Source organism: Canis lupus, chromosome 8 (genome assembly GCF_011100685.1).
Source record: "Canis lupus familiaris isolate Mischka breed German Shepherd chromosome 8, alternate assembly UU_Cfam_GSD_1.0, whole genome shotgun sequence".
Classification (NCBI taxonomy): Eukaryota; Metazoa; Chordata; class Mammalia; order Carnivora; family Canidae; genus Canis; species Canis lupus.
The window spans coordinates 11329459-11344851 of NC_049229.1; the positions used below are offsets into that span (position 1 = coordinate 11329459).

At 40.6% G+C, this 15393-nt stretch overlaps 1 protein-coding gene across 4 annotated transcripts in view; it reads left to right on the top strand.

The window, feature by feature from the left end:
- The first annotated feature begins 6946 nt into the window (after positions 1-6946).
- Positions 6947-15393, top strand: part of ARHGAP5 (Rho GTPase activating protein 5) — a 78688-nt gene continuing 70241 nt past the window's right edge. Inside the window, exon 1 of one of the 4 annotated variants that reach the window (XM_038544455.1) lies at positions 6947-7239. The gene's annotated coding sequence lies outside the window, so the exon portion shown is untranslated. Of the gene's footprint in view, positions 7240-7536; positions 7635-7847; positions 8030-15393 lie in introns of those variants that run through there. The other 3 variants (XM_038544454.1, XM_038544456.1, XM_038544453.1) reach the window with 3 other exon arrangements.

Here is a 15393-nt window from a genome sequence, read left to right on the forward strand (position 1 = left end):
ATAATCTAAATGTCAACTAACTGGTGAATGAATAAACAAAATGTGGTATATCCATATAATAGAATACTAGTCAACAGTGAGAAAGAATGAATTATTGATGCATGCTAACATATGGATGGACCTCAAAAATGTAATAGCAACTAAAAGAAGTCAGATGCATAAGACCGCATATTGTATGATTCCGTTTATATTAGAGGTCCAGAATAGGTAAATCCTGAGAGAAAGAAGATTAGTGGTTGTCTGAGGCTAAAGATAGAAACAGGATTGACTACAGGGACACAACGGAAACAAGGCATGGATTATGGGGACTCAGTATTGGCTACTTGGATGCCCTGGATTATAGTACTTTGGGGGGTATGCAAAATGATGATACATTGTGGGAGTATAGAGAACTGTGGACTTGGAAGCCACAGGGTGACCTTTTGGCAAAGAAGGTTAGGAGCAGTTGACCTTATAACAAGTTTTAGAGAAATGTAAATTAACGTAGTTTCATCTGGATGAAGGTTTTTTGTTTGTTTGTTTTTTCTCTTTGTAGGGAGAGATGAAGTAAGGGCTCTAGACAAAACTGATAGGGAAGCTGAGAGTAACAGCTTTGTCCTGGATGTGGTGGTAGGTATGAGGAGGTGTTAAACTAAGTGTGAACCAGGAAAAAGTGAAGCCTGGTTCCTGGGCTAACCCTGCAAAATAATTTCAAACTTGATAATGTCAGAGTGGCAAACAGACAATTTTGTGGATGCAGAAATTTCAGCTCAGGGAGCTTCAATGACTTCTGAAGATCATACAATAAGCAAAACCCGAGATACAAGTTCAGGTCTCCTGATTTCCAGTTTGGTGGGCTTTCTATTGCAGATGAATTTGTGCCCCAGCATTCCTTTGCACTGTAGTAAGACCATTTGAGCCTTTTCTTTAAACTGGTAATTGATTGTACTGTGTTGAGGAGGATAGGATGTAGTGAAGAGGAGTGCTACAAGATAAATGCCCCAACTTAAAACAGCAACCCTCAGTTCCCTGGGGTGATGGAAGCCAAAGGTAACCTAAGTATCAGCAAATCCACATGGGAAACCATCCAAATGGAACAAATTTTATCATAATCCTTGTGGTCCAAAGGGAAATACCACTGCATGTGGAAAGATCAGCTCAGCATTATCAGCATTAGAGGTACTATCTATTGTCTATACCTGAAAGCTATTGAACAGTCTTAGGGTAGAAACAGCTTAAAAATAGACTGTGCCGTGACATCAGCAGTATAGGCAATACTATTGGCAGACTTACAAAATTAAAAATAAATATTGTTATTAAATATAGCAAAATGTATGTTCTTTGATATGTTTTGGTCTGTAAGACCTTTAAAAAAAAGTCATCAAGACAGACTGCAATCCAGTGATTGCAATAATATGTTTACCTAGGAAATTTCCTTCCATTACATCAGAGGTTGCCCAGATGGAACCAGTCAATGCCCAAGGTGGCCTGTAAAAGGCCCAAGAGATAATTAAGAGAGAAGGAAAAGCGGATGGAGAATCAAAAGGTAAAGAAGGAAGAAAGTAGAAACAACTAAAGTAGGAGTAAGAGGGAAAAAAAGAGAAGAAAAGAAATATTAAAAGAGAAAGAAATAGGTTAATGTGGTAGGCAGTTCAATTGCTTCAAAAGAGTTTACCTTATTCTGCTTATATATTGTTTCACTCCATTTTCAAGACCACTGTAATCCAAATTTTTATTGCACGAGAAATAATATGTTTGTTGTAAGATATTAGAAAATACATAAAAGCGCAAAGGAGAAAATTAATATTAGCTTTAATCCAGCCTCTAGATTAAATCTCTGTTAACATGTTGGGCAATAATATCATCATCTTGTTTTCAAAACACTTTTGTTTTACAAAACTGGAATCATACTACCTTTACTTCTTTGCAGCCTGATTTTTTTTTTGTGGAAATCATTATAGATATTTTTCTACCTCAGAAATCTATACTTTTAAAATATTTTAAATATTTGCCTATAATTAAGTACAATTTTATAAGAATTTGATCTACAGGACACCTTATGAATTTTTGCTACTTACTTTTACTTTGTTACCATGTCTGTAAAGTCTCAGAACTTCTAATGTAAATACTTTTTAAGGAGAAAATAGAATTTCTATGGGTACTAAAGCTAGAAATAAATGAAGCATATGCTCTAGTCCTGTGCTAGAGTGTGTTGAAGAGAGATTGGAAGCCTATTTAGGGAAAGAAGAGTATTATTATCTCTCACTATGTAATAGATGTGTTTGAAAGAAGTTGTGTGTCCATCAAAAAAACACATTATTATTTGAGAAGCTTTTTGAAGAAAATGCAAAAGCATGGATCGGCAAAGCAAACATTTAGCATCTATTGCAGCTTATAATGATAGGGAAAAATAACAAAGCTTTAATTGTGTAGTGATTAGACAGCTTCTCATGATTTCAGAAACTCTTATGCTACACCAGTTCTATACAAGGTTCTCTGATGTTTCAGATCTACAGTTATTGGTTACTAGCAACTCACATTTACCTTCTAGAGAGATGTAATGTGGAGAAATATGGGTCATACTCAGGCAAGGACACCTAACTTGATTTTTACGGGCTAATTTAGAGATTTCTTTAAATGATTTGTATTTTCCAAAGTGATTATCTCAGCTGGCATTAAATATGATCTAAGGCCTTCTGTGAGTAATGAATCCACAGAAATCTATAAAATTTAAGAGTGTTTCATATTATTATCATCAAACATTCATTGGGCTTTCTACTAACCATGTTCTAGTTATTGTATAGGGCCAAACATTCATTTAGGGTTCTTACCTAGAGGGGCTCACAATCCAAATTTGGCCTAAAAAGAGCAGGGATAAGGGGGTATTCACAAAAATTATATTCTTATGGTTAAATATTTAAGCAATACAAGTTCCTGTTTCCCATTGTAATGATTTACAAATGACAGTGGTAACAATCTCAAAGAGAGAATTAAGTTAGCAATCTCTACAATTATTTTTTAGCTTTGTGGGGTTAACCTTATTGGGGTTGATTAAATTCAAGCTGTGATCCCTCATGAAAACTCAATGGAGGGTCCAGATGGCCCAATAATACCTTCTTTTGTGAGAGAATATAACTTGAGGATTTTTGCTTAATTAAAGTATTTGTGCTGGTGGGACCTCACTGACTTGCTAGCCCTTTAAAAGGAGTCTGCATTACAAATAATCCTTATAAAATACTAATTATTCAAAAATAGAGTTCTACTTTCATTATTTCAGTTATGTCCTAGGACCAGAATGGCAAGAACATGACATTGTGAACCTAGACTCTGATACCATCTTTGGGATTTCAGTCTGAAAAATACAATTCTGGATAATCAACAGAACAAGGCTCTATGGAACAAAATGCCAGGAAGGTCAATGCATTACTTTACTACTGTTCCAGTCCCAAGCTCACAATTACCTTAACTCTTGTCAAAATATTTTCTACAGTAACAGCCAAGACATAATTAGCACCTTTTCTTCATGCTGAAAATGCCATTGGTAGCCATAAAACAAATATGGAGAAACTCTTTCAGCTCGCAACTCAGCAAATGGTTACTGGGGGTTATTGGGTATATCATGATTTGCCTACTAGAGGGAAGAGCAAGCACCCCCTCTTACTCTGCCTCTGGTCCACCTGATAGTCCTAACTGTATGAGACAGGGAGAAAGAGAACTCTAGGCAGCAGGTAGGGGTTAGAAGGGAGGTAGAAATGAGTTGTGAAATTCAATAGGAAATTACACAATAAACAATCATTTAGTGCTTTGGTTATTTAATTGCCTTTGTTATTCTCCAACTTCTTTGTCTGTAATCAGATGACATTCTGAAGTAGTTTGTTCTCCAAAAGCCTGTCTTGTATCAGATATGCAAAAAGCACTGGTCAATTTTACCGTGAATGCAAAGACCCTTTATTTGGCTTTTCATTCGTTCTTCATTGAGGCTATGAAAGCCAGAGTAGTTATGATCACAGATTTCCAGCAGGGGGTGCAGCTGCTTCTATAGGGTAAATTCTTTTGAAGCCAACTCGCATCAAACATCTGAACAACTGGAGTGTTACCACTGCTGATAGAGCTGGAATTTTGATAACATTTATGGTTGTCAACTCTTTTGATCCTAGAAAGACCATGCATGTTAATACTTTATTAGGATGTGTTAGAGAACTAGAGATTTGTGGAGAATTTTTAGATTAAAAAAAACTTAAAATGCCTGACCAAAATCTTATTCTAATTTTTTCAAAGTAAATGAAGAACAAAGCTCTGGGTAATTTTAATTATCCAGTACAGCAGAACAAATGCTTAAACTTTTATTTCAGATAAGAAGAGTAGATGATCTAAGAGTAGCTCTACCAAGTAGAGCTTGGTAATATTTACTCCATCTCCTCTCTCTCTCTCTCTCGCACGTGTGTGTGGGGTGTGTGTGTGTGTGTGTGTGTGTAAAGAATATATTGTTTTTTCAAAATTTCTTCTTTTGCGTGGGGAGGGTGGGTGTTTAAAGCTATTTCTCTGTAGGCATGGCTCCTGACCAACTTTAAAAGATGCCGTCTGTTTTTTCTTTTATTTTTTCCTCTTTGTAGCCTTTTATTTGTAGATATCTGAACATCTTCAACCACAGAATTTTGGCTCCCCGATTCCTATGTTCAGATTTTTATTTGTACAGAAAAGTGTATGCTTTATTTTTTGAGAAGAGCAAGTAATATAAAAACAAAAATCTGTTAACTTTTTCATACTTGTAAGCAGCTTTAGACAATTAATATTGATAAGGGGCAAAATTCTACAGTTTCAGACTCCCTAAATCAAGACGGATGATGTAGGAGGATCAACAGTAATGTTAGCTACGAAAATTATCCTTTGAAAATCACGGCTTTAATTGTTTGTTTGTTACATTTTTCTGGGTCTTCATTACGAGAAAATGAGATTTCAAGTCTTGTTTTCTTCTCCAGAATCATGTCTTGATTCTTTAGTATCATGTCTTGTTTTAAAGGAAGCATCATCGTATAAAGAAGGTGAAAACTACACCTTTGGACATAAAGCTGTACATATCTGCTGCTAGTTGATCCTGGTGAGTGGAAGAGAAGACAGGTCACTGAAGAAAATGATATCTGAGAATTAATATCCATGGGCTCTCAGAGCAAAATGTCATGGAAAGAGCCACGGATTAAATGCCCACCATCTGGGAGGGTGCCTGGGGCGGCTCAGTTGATTGAGCATCTATCTGCCTTCAGCTCCGGTCATGATTCCGGGGTCCTGGGATCAAGCCCTGCATCGAGCTCCCTGCTCAGCAGGGAGTCTGCTTCTCCCTCTCCCTCTGCTCCTCCTCACCACTGGTGCCCCCACCCCCCTTGGTCTCAAATAAATAAATGAAATCTTAAAAAAAAAAATACGATGATGCTTCCTTTAAAAGCCTTGATTTATTTGACTTGGGTTTATGTTGATACATGTCCATGGTTATGAAATTTCTGATTATTTAGGAAGTAATTTTTAAAGTTAGGGTGGACACTATTAACACTTAACGTTTCAGAGTCAAAGTTGTGATTCTGAATAGGCTTAAAGTATTTTTAAGGACTCTTATTACAAAGGTAAAGGAATGCGTTTAAATGCATGAACTTTCCAACCCCCACAAATGGTTATGGATACTTGTGGCATTAGTACCTCTAATTGATGGTTCCACTCCCTTTCCCCAATTTCTTCCTTTCCCTTTTCCTTCTTTTCCTCTGTATTTACTTTGATTCCAAGTTTTCTTTTGCATCCTTCCCTGCCTAGGGTTTGTAACCGAAAGAAACACACCTTAACTACTTAACTATTTGGTACCGTTCAGGTGCAAGACAGTGGCTGGAGTAAGGAATCGCAGTGATGCCTTTTTAAAATTAGGGACTAACAGACATAGAGAAATTAAACATGTCTCTTCGGCTTTGTCTATTAGGTTTACCTTTGAAATACGGGCATTTAGAGGAGCAGGGGTGTGCAACAAACTTGTACTGGAATATTGTAATAGATCTACTGACAAATATTTTCCCATTTTTACCAAAAGGCAGTTTTGGGTTTTCTAGTTTATTAACAGACCATAAATGTACTTCTGGTTGGCAGCAGCTGCATCATTATAACACACAGAAAAGCAACCTTGGCTAACTTCAATACCTTATGTAACCTAAGAAATAAAGAGTAACTGGAATTTAAAAGATTTTTCATATGCTAACTTTACTGACGATGAACTGTCTCAATGTAGGAAACAAATCTTTCCCCAAAGAGAAATTCTCCCCGCAAATCACTTTCTTTCTTTTAGACATAACAAGTTAGAGTAGTAGATTTACGTTTTTGGCTCATTCTTTTTCTATCTGTTGGCAGCTACCTTAAGACCTCTGTATAAGACAGATTCTGGTGACCTTGGGAAAGTCACATTTCTTCAGTGGTAAAAGGAAAGGCATTTTTCTACCGTCTGTCCTCTCTCCACCAGGGCTCGGAAGGCAAATACCCTGAAAGCCCGGGGCACCCCCAAACTTGCAAAATTTCCAGGTCTCAAAAAATCTTGCATGTACGTAAGGTAATATGATAAAAGGCTGGCGGCCGACGGTTCCCAAGGTTGGGCTGGTAGGGAGCTGGCGCCTTTGGGGCCATCCTAAACCCCTGTACCTTGGGGTTTCGCTTAACTTCCCTAAGAACCGAATAAGCCACGGGCCTGCGTGCGTCGGTGCCGTGTGGACCGGGAAAGGGCTTCTGGCTCCCATGGAGTTTCGCCTTCTGGGCGCGGGCGCGGGCGAGGGCGCGGGCGCGGGCGCGGACGGCACCAGGTCCGAGCGGGTGAGGTCTGCGGCTCTGCAGCTGGCGAGCGATGCCCGGGCAGCAAACCGGCCGCGCACGTAGCAGCAGACACGCGAGCACGTCCCCGCGGACAAGCGAGGGCGCGTTCTTTTCCTCCCTTGAATTCTTTGCTGCTCGGAGACCGGGACCGGGGGGAGGTTCCTCGAGAACCTCCCGGTGCCCGTGCGAGGTTTTGCAACGGCTCACACAGTGTCAGGTTCCTCCGCGGTACTGTGGTTTGCTCTCAGTTCCAGCCAGAAACCGGAACAGAAGGGAAAGGAGAAAGCAGGGAAGGTTCCGAGACGGCCGCGCTCGGGGCTGCGTGGTCTGCGGCTCCTCCAGCGCCGAGGAGGGGGCGGAGGAGGAGAATACGGAAAAGGGGAGAGCGGAGGAAAAACACCCACGCCAATGGGGAAAAGGGAAAAGGTGAGAAGGAATGGAGTAGGAGAGGGAACCAATGGGCGGGAGAGGCGGGGGAAGGACGGGGAGGGGGAGGGGGAGGGGCGGAAGCCAATGGGGGAGCCGGGACGCGAGCGAGGACGCGGCCCCGCGCCGGCTCCCCTCCCTCCGGCCCGAGCGCTCGCGCCTTCCCAGGCTCCCCGGAGACGAGGGCAGGGGCGGGGCCCCGCCGGGCGCGCGGCGCGGGAGGCGCCGCGAGGTGAGGGCGGCGGGGGCGGGGAATCGTGGGGAGGGCGGTGCGGGGGCGGGGGCGCGCGCGCGCGCCCCGTCGAGGCTGCGCCGCCGCTCCGCCCCCGGCCGGGTGTGTGGCTGAGCGCGCGCGCGCCTGCGTTCCGGCGGTGCGCGCCGGGAGAGATGCTGAGGTAAAGTTCGGGAGAGAGGGAGCGAGATCCGTCAGCGCGAGGGAGCCCGAGTGGCCGCCATTACTGAGCCCGGCGCGGCGGCGGGCGGCGGGGAAGGGGGGAGGGACGGGGCCGCCGCTGGTGGCGGGCGGGCGGGCGGGCGGGAGGGTGGGTTACCCGGCAGCCGGAGCTGTAGGGCTCGAGGGCTCGGGGCGTGTGTGTTGGGGAGGGCGGGGGGAGGTGGCTGAAGGGACGCGGCGCTGGGGGAGCGCGCCGGGAAGAGGCGAGCAGAGAGTGGAGGAGGAGGCGGCGGCGGCGGGAGCGCTCCCCAGGAATGTCGCTGCCGCCGCCACCGCCACCGCCACCGCCGGGGCCGCTGCCGTTGAGGAGGAGACGGAGGAGACCGACGGTGTTAGGTAGGACCTTGCGATCCCTGCTCCCCTGGGCCTGCCCGCTCGCCCCTCCCCGGCCGGGACCCTCCCGCCACCGGCTGCCCCACTCGGTCGCCGCCGCCGGTTGCAACCAGTTCGAGGCGCTGGGGCCCCGCAGCCGCGGAGGGGAGCCTGGCGCCGCCGCGCTCGGTCCTCGCAGGCCCGGCGGGGAGCGGCTGCCGCGGGCGGGGGGGGGTACGGTCGGCGTGAAGGGCAGAGAGGCCGGGGGAGGGGGCGCTTTCTCCACAGGTGACGCGGCCCGGGTCGGCGGAGGCCTGGTGGTGGTCGGGGATCGCGCCGGCCCCGCCGGGCGTGCGCTCTCCCCGCCGCCCCCACTCGCCCTGCTCTCCGGTGGTGCGCGGGGAGGGAAGGCGGCGGCGTCTGTTGGCTGGCTGGCGGCCGGTAACGAGTTCCACCTGGAAGGGGGAGCAGAGGGTGGGCGCGTATTCGCGGAAACACGGTCTTCGTTGCAAACTTAAGCGCTTTCCGCGGGGATCGGCCCTTTCACTTTTCCCCCCCGATCGCCCCTACTCCTCCTCGGGTTTCTCTTCGCCCATTTCCCATCTGCTGCGAAAGCTCGGGGTAGGGTTGTGAGAAGTTGCACTGCGCCACCAAAACACGGAGTCTTACGGTGACTGCGGCTGGGTTGAGGCTTTGATTAGGAGTTTCTGCGAGGATAACCTCTAGATTGTCCCTCTGTTTCCACTAAAGAAAAGTATCGGGGTGGGGGTGGGGAACCGCGCGGGAGCGCGCGCGCACTTATCCACACAGAAATACTCCCTCACACCCTCCCTCCTCAGCGTTATTAGAAATGCAAGTGAGGTGGAGGCTGTGGGTGTAGCTGGCGCCGAGAGGTGCTCGGAAGTGAAGGCAAACTATGAGGACGTTTGATAGAATTCCGAAAAAGTTGCCGGGAGACGCTTACACTTTGCCATATGATAGAAATCCAGTTTTCGCTCATGCTTAATAAATGGGAATTTTAAGTGTTTTAAATCTAGACCAAAATAGGCATACAGATTGCGTCTACGCTCGTTTTTATGTTTAAATTCCTAACGATAACTTGAGTTTTTCTTTGTGATAGGAAACGATACCAATTTTTAAAACAGTCAAGTGTGAAACGGTGGAGTACATCCTTGTATCGGCTGATCTTTGCCTATGCTATGCTGCCTTCTCTACAGGTGTTGTGTGTGGGGGGTGGGGGTGGGAGGGGTTTGCTGGCATCTCTTTAAACATCCAAACCCATACTCAATTTGAAAGTATTGGAGCGGGGGGGGGGGGGGGGGGGTACATTGAATACATTTGCATTCACCTCAGAAGTATTTCTCAGAGTCTCCATTTAAAATGGTTCTTTTAACAAAAATTTGATCCAGGTGCAGCTATTTGGAAAAATATTTGGTTAAGTTACATTAGAGAAAGGTGTTTTGAGATGTTTTACCTGTCAATTCCAGTTTATTTGACTTCAATATGATAAAACTATATTCTTAATGAGTAGTTTTAGATATACATACCATATAGGTGACCGACCGGATAGTTTTCAGGTTAAGGTTTTATTTCCATTTTAGATTGCTTTCTCACTTTTGGCCTTTTCATTTATTCTCTCAGACTGACCCACGTTACCATATCTGTAGTAAAGCAGAGGGAAAGAGTGTTGAGTGTGTATCACCAAAAACTTCCATAGCCCTTGGAGCACTTTACCAGTAAACATACATGATTGAAAAGCTAGATCTATCTGTGTATTTAACACTCAAGAAATATGCGATTGCGCTATTGATCTGATTGACTTAAAGCGGACTTCAGTCAGAAGGGCACAGATGACTAAAAAACAATTGATTTGGTTGTCATGTCATGCAGGCTACATTTTTTTAACCCACCTCAGCACCAATTATTTTACCATTCTTTCTATATGTTCCTTATAAGAGCATTGAGGAATGGGTGGGTTACACTTGGCTATCAGAGACAGTTGTCACAGAATTCTGATACTTCATTTTTTTTTTAGCACCTCACCCCATTTAAATTACATTAGCTGTTTTAAAAATGTCTTGCAAAATTAGTATCTTAAATTCTATCACATCTCCAAAATGTTTTGCCTATTTCCCATCTGTTTGAAAAGCAGATTTAATACACTTAGTCTTTTGGAGAAAATAATTATTTTGACCTTGAAAGTTAAGATTTTTTTTAAAGGAATAAAATACTGTCATTTGTATTCCTTTATTTTTGGAATTGAATTTATGGTACAGCTTAGAAAATAGTTTTGTAACTCAGGTTTTTCTATTGAAGTAAAAGTTCTGTCTTATGAAGACTACTAAACTTTTTTCAATATTAGCAGGCCTTTAGGTAAGTGTTGCCTTTTTTTAGTATGAAAAGGCATAATAGAAGTTTTCTTGGTGGCTACAGAGTTAAATTTCAATTCTCGAAACTACAGTTTCTATAGAAATTATTTTAAAAACTATTTTTAGAGCTGTAAGGCCCATGATTTTTTTTCTTTGCACACCAAGAAGGTAGACAGGTAATATAATTGACTCAGGAAACATATTCTGTTTCAATAATATCTGTGTTCCTAAAAAAATGTTTGTGAAATATATTTAAAGTATTCCAAGGGAGCTTGGTTTTCTAAAATGAATGAAGAAACCTTGATAAAGTGAATCTATCATTTGATGACTTGAGTAATCCAGCTCCTATTTGTTTAAATGAAGGCTGTATTTAATCATTTTATCAAGCCAGGAAAAACCCTATTAGAAATTAAGAGAAATAATTCAGTGCTGAAAATTTTAAGTATGAACTTTAATTGCTTTTAAAACTATTACTTAAACCCCTTATGGATTTTTTCGTAGATGGCTTGAGACTTCTTCTGACAACCCAGCAGCTTCTATTTTTGTTGTTAAATGTACTCGACTTAAGAATTCTTTTGAAAAAAGAAATCTACACATAAAGAAAACTTAAAGCCTCTGATTTGTAATTCATTAATTCGTATCACCCTTATTTAGCATTTACTGTGCGCCTGGCCTTGGGAATACTAAGATAAATTAGAGATTGTGTAGCTTGATCTTTCGTTGAAGAGGTATAACTATGAAGGGGTAAAATATGTACATACAAGTACTAAGAAATGTAGAAAAGAGAACTATTTCTATCCGGCACTCTTTGGGAATCATTTACAGAGTAATCATTTGATTTTGGATGTGTTAACTGCAAATAGGAGTTTGAATATAAGACAGATGGTAAACAAGGTTGGTCTCCACCCCCCCCCTCCCCCACCCCGTATTTTGGAGGCTGAGTGTCCACAATACCTTAGGTTTGTAGTACAAAAAGATTGTTAATGTTTGGTCATGTCTTTGTGTTAGACTCCTTAGAACTATTAATTGGGAATAAGATTTATGCATAACTTTGTAATTTAGGGTTAAAATATGACCTGTAGATTAGACCTGGTTAGATTCTTAAGCCTTTTTCATCATGAAGAGTTAATGGTACAGTTGAATTTTCATTTTTCTAGCTTCATACTAGATTTAGCCTATTTTGTTCCTGAACAGTAATTTATTGAGTAGCTAGGGCACTGTGAATAATACAGGGAAATATAAAATACTACTCCCTTGGAAGAGCTTATAGCTTTGATGGGGAGAGATCTTGACAATTTAGGAATGGTTAGATGCCAGCTCAAGATAGAGTAGAAGAGCCAAATAGAAGGCAAGACATAACTGATTGAAAAATCAGTGTAAAGGAATTTAGATACAGGAGATAAGATTTAGTAGTTAGGGAAGATTGGGATAAGTAAGAAAAAAACTTAAGTTAATGACACTGTGGACCAAAAGGACAGGGAAGTGAGGATAGATTGGCAGGTGGGAGGAAAATATAAAGTGAATATTTAAGAGCATCAATTTGTACCTTTTGAGTGAAATTGAAAGATTTAGGGAAAAGTGTTAATGCAAGGTTAATAGCGGGAGTGATGGGGCAATAAACAGTTTTTGTGTTACTGTTAGCTTTGCTGTATTTGGCATTACCAGCAACCTTGAAAAAACTTGAACATTGGTTTTGATACAGTTTGTTCATTTTCTTCCTGTTGATCATGTATTATTTGTGATCCATAATTTTGTTTCTTTTTGTACTCACGTTTTCAGAGCCAAATAACAACTCTGTATTTACTTATTTATCGTTTTTTTGGTTGATTGTTTAGAGAACTAGTGGAAAATTAACATTTCTGTGATCTGGGGAATTGAGCATCCAGATTTGTTATTCTTTATTAACCAAATAACTATTTAGACGTTTCTGAGTATTGAATGGTCTCAAATAATTTTCTTAAGTTTATGATCTGGAAATTTATGTTTTATCAATCTTGATGTTGCCTCATTTCTCTATTTTTACTTTTCTTTATAAATACTGTCACCTGAAACTCAAGTGACACCACCATCTGTTGCTGAAACTGATTAGTTTTTCATTAAAAAACATGGACTCATTTGGCTTGATTTCTTATAATTAGCAGCCAGTCACCAAATTCTTTTCCTTGGATTGTTCTTTTCAATTTCTGTGGTAGTTCAGGTGCTTTTTAGCCTCCACTATTTATCTATCTCTTGGGTTTTGTGCCTCAGAAATCTAATTTTGTATTCCATTTCTAGCTTATAATGATTTCTTATTGCTTATTACAAGGTCTAACTCCTGCTTGCCCTTTAAGACCTTCCATATTCCTTATATCTTCAGAAATAAGCGAAATAAGAAATAAGTCTACTTTTCAGCATGGTAACTGTGCTCAACCACTCCACCTTAATCACACACCTGGAATGACTCGTTTTTAAAATTCAAATCCAATTTATTTTTCAAAGTTGATTCAGATCCTTTTTCTTCACTGAAATGTATTATTCCAGGGGTCTGCAGGTTATGGCCCTTAGACCCGATAGGCCTTCTGTCCTGTTTCTATATAATGGCTTTTTTACATTTTGAAATGATCAAGGATACAATTGAAAGAGTAATATTTTGTGATATGTTAAAATTAAATGAAGTTCAAATTTCAGTGTTCATAAACACAACCATGGTCATTCAATTAAGTATTGTTTATGGCTGCTGTTTTTGTGCTGTGACAACATAGTTGAATAGTTCTAACAGACATCTTATGGGATGCAAAGCCTAAAGTATTTATTCTCTGGCCTTTTTTACAGAAAAAGTTTTCCAAACCCTGATCTATTCCAGCTTGAAGTGATCTTTCATATTTTTGAATTCCGATTGCATTTATCAGTTCCATGGTATAGCACATTGCCTTTGTCTTCTCAGCTGTGGTACTATAAAGTTTCTTTAAAAATTGTGGGGAAAGTGCTTTTGAGCCTTTTTTTTCAATCTATGCATTCTTTTTAGTCTATACATCTTCCTGAGATTCTTATTCAACCTCTTAATGTTCCTATTATTAAGAAAATTATTAAGCCTTACCTACCATATTTTTATAATGAAAATAAGGATTTCCTGTGGTATAGCATTATAATCTTCAATGTCAAAGCATGCCCTTCCCCTCACTTCTCGTTCTCCAAAGTGAGAAGACTCCGATTCTGAAGGGGAAGTGAATATATTCGTAGTGCTAGCTTAGTGGACTTCCCTATACTATACCTTTGTACCTGCAAAACCTCTGACATAAAGTTGAGCAGATAGTAGCTAAGCACAGTAAATACTTAATGGGTTGTTTACATAAGTTGGTATAAATCAGATGACCTTTGGTCCTTCTGTTTTCACCACAGAGTGAGGTAATGGTCTAGAAAGAGTTTAGAGTAACTTTCAAACCAAGGTATTTGACAAGTTTAGTTTAGGTCATTGGTTTTTATGCAGGACTCTTTTTCAAACAATAAATACTTGAAATATCAAAAGATAAAAATGAGTGAAAGAATTGTCTTTGTTGATTAGGACTTGGGGCGTACCCAGAGTACTGCCTACTTGGACCTTCCTAGAAGTACTTCCATTGAGCCTTCAGGTTTACCTAATTTGTCTTGACAAGCATGCTGTTGGTCTTAAAAAAATTGTGGGCTTTTTATATTAGAATATACTGCTATGCTAATAGTCTTTGGGCCCATAGCATTGTGTAATTTTTGTTAATTTTGACTACAAATAAGACTTTAAGATTGCCTAGTGGCTTAGGATCTGAGTCTAGTGATTGACCCATTTAGTCGTCAAATATTTGAGCAGTCACTGTCAGGAACTGTGCTGGGTGTTGGGAATATAGTGAAACAAACAACAACAAAAACAGAACAAAATCTCCATCCTAATGATTTAATCTGGAATCCTACCAAGATAAGTTTTCAGGTTATTTGGTCACTACATAAGTTGTTGAAATTTTTAGTAGATTCTTTTTTCATTCACTTGATTATAGTTTTCTGAAAAGACCAATTCATAGGAATTACATCTTTAGCATCCCATTCAACCTTGAGATTATGTGCTTATGTTGTAGAAAACTTGGTCAAAGACAGTATTATGGAATGTAATTGAGTTTTCTACAGATATTACATTAATTACTTAGTTATCATATATGTTAAGATGGTCTTCCTCTTCCAATTTTTCACAGTATTGATGCATTTGTTATTGAGAATGAACACGATTAAGAAAAGTAGTACTATATCAATTGTACCATGTTCGTCTTTTAGTAATTCAGTTGATACTTTTATTCTTAAGCTGGTCTAGATCGCCTGAGATTGTGAAATGTATGTGGCCGTCTTCGGGCTTGGATCTGTCTTTTCGCAAATATTTGTTCATGTAAGGGATATTTTATTTGGCTTAAAGAAAATAGAACGTGTAATTACAAAGATCCTTCGGTGTAATTAGCTCTTGAAAACGTAATTTTTGATAATATTTGTGATTCTAAAAAATGTTTCAAAAATAAAAACTAGATAGTTATCCTGGCTGAATGTATTATAGAGCATAGGCTTCATGCTGATGGTTTAATTTTTTACTTTTTGGGATCCTGAAATACAGGTGCATTTTCTCCATTAATATACTTTTTTATTTTATTTTTTTTGAGATTTATTTTAGAGAGTGTATGAGAGCTGGGGGGGGGGGGAGAGAATCTTAAGCATACTACCTAACGAAGACCTCAATGTGGGGGCTTAATATCACTACCCTGAGATCATGACCTGAGCTGAAACCAGGAGTTAGACACTCAAACTGAGTCACTTGGGCACTCCTCCATTGATAGCTTTAGAAAACCTCTTAGATTAATATATTATAGTGCTTATTTAGGAAACATAATGTGCTTACATCTTTTTTGCCCAGAGAATTAAGCACAGTTTGATTTTAATATTACGATTCATGCATTTATTGAGTAACTACTCTATGTAGGAAGCACTGTTGGAGGCTTTTGGAATACATTGATGAAATAAAAATTTGTGCCT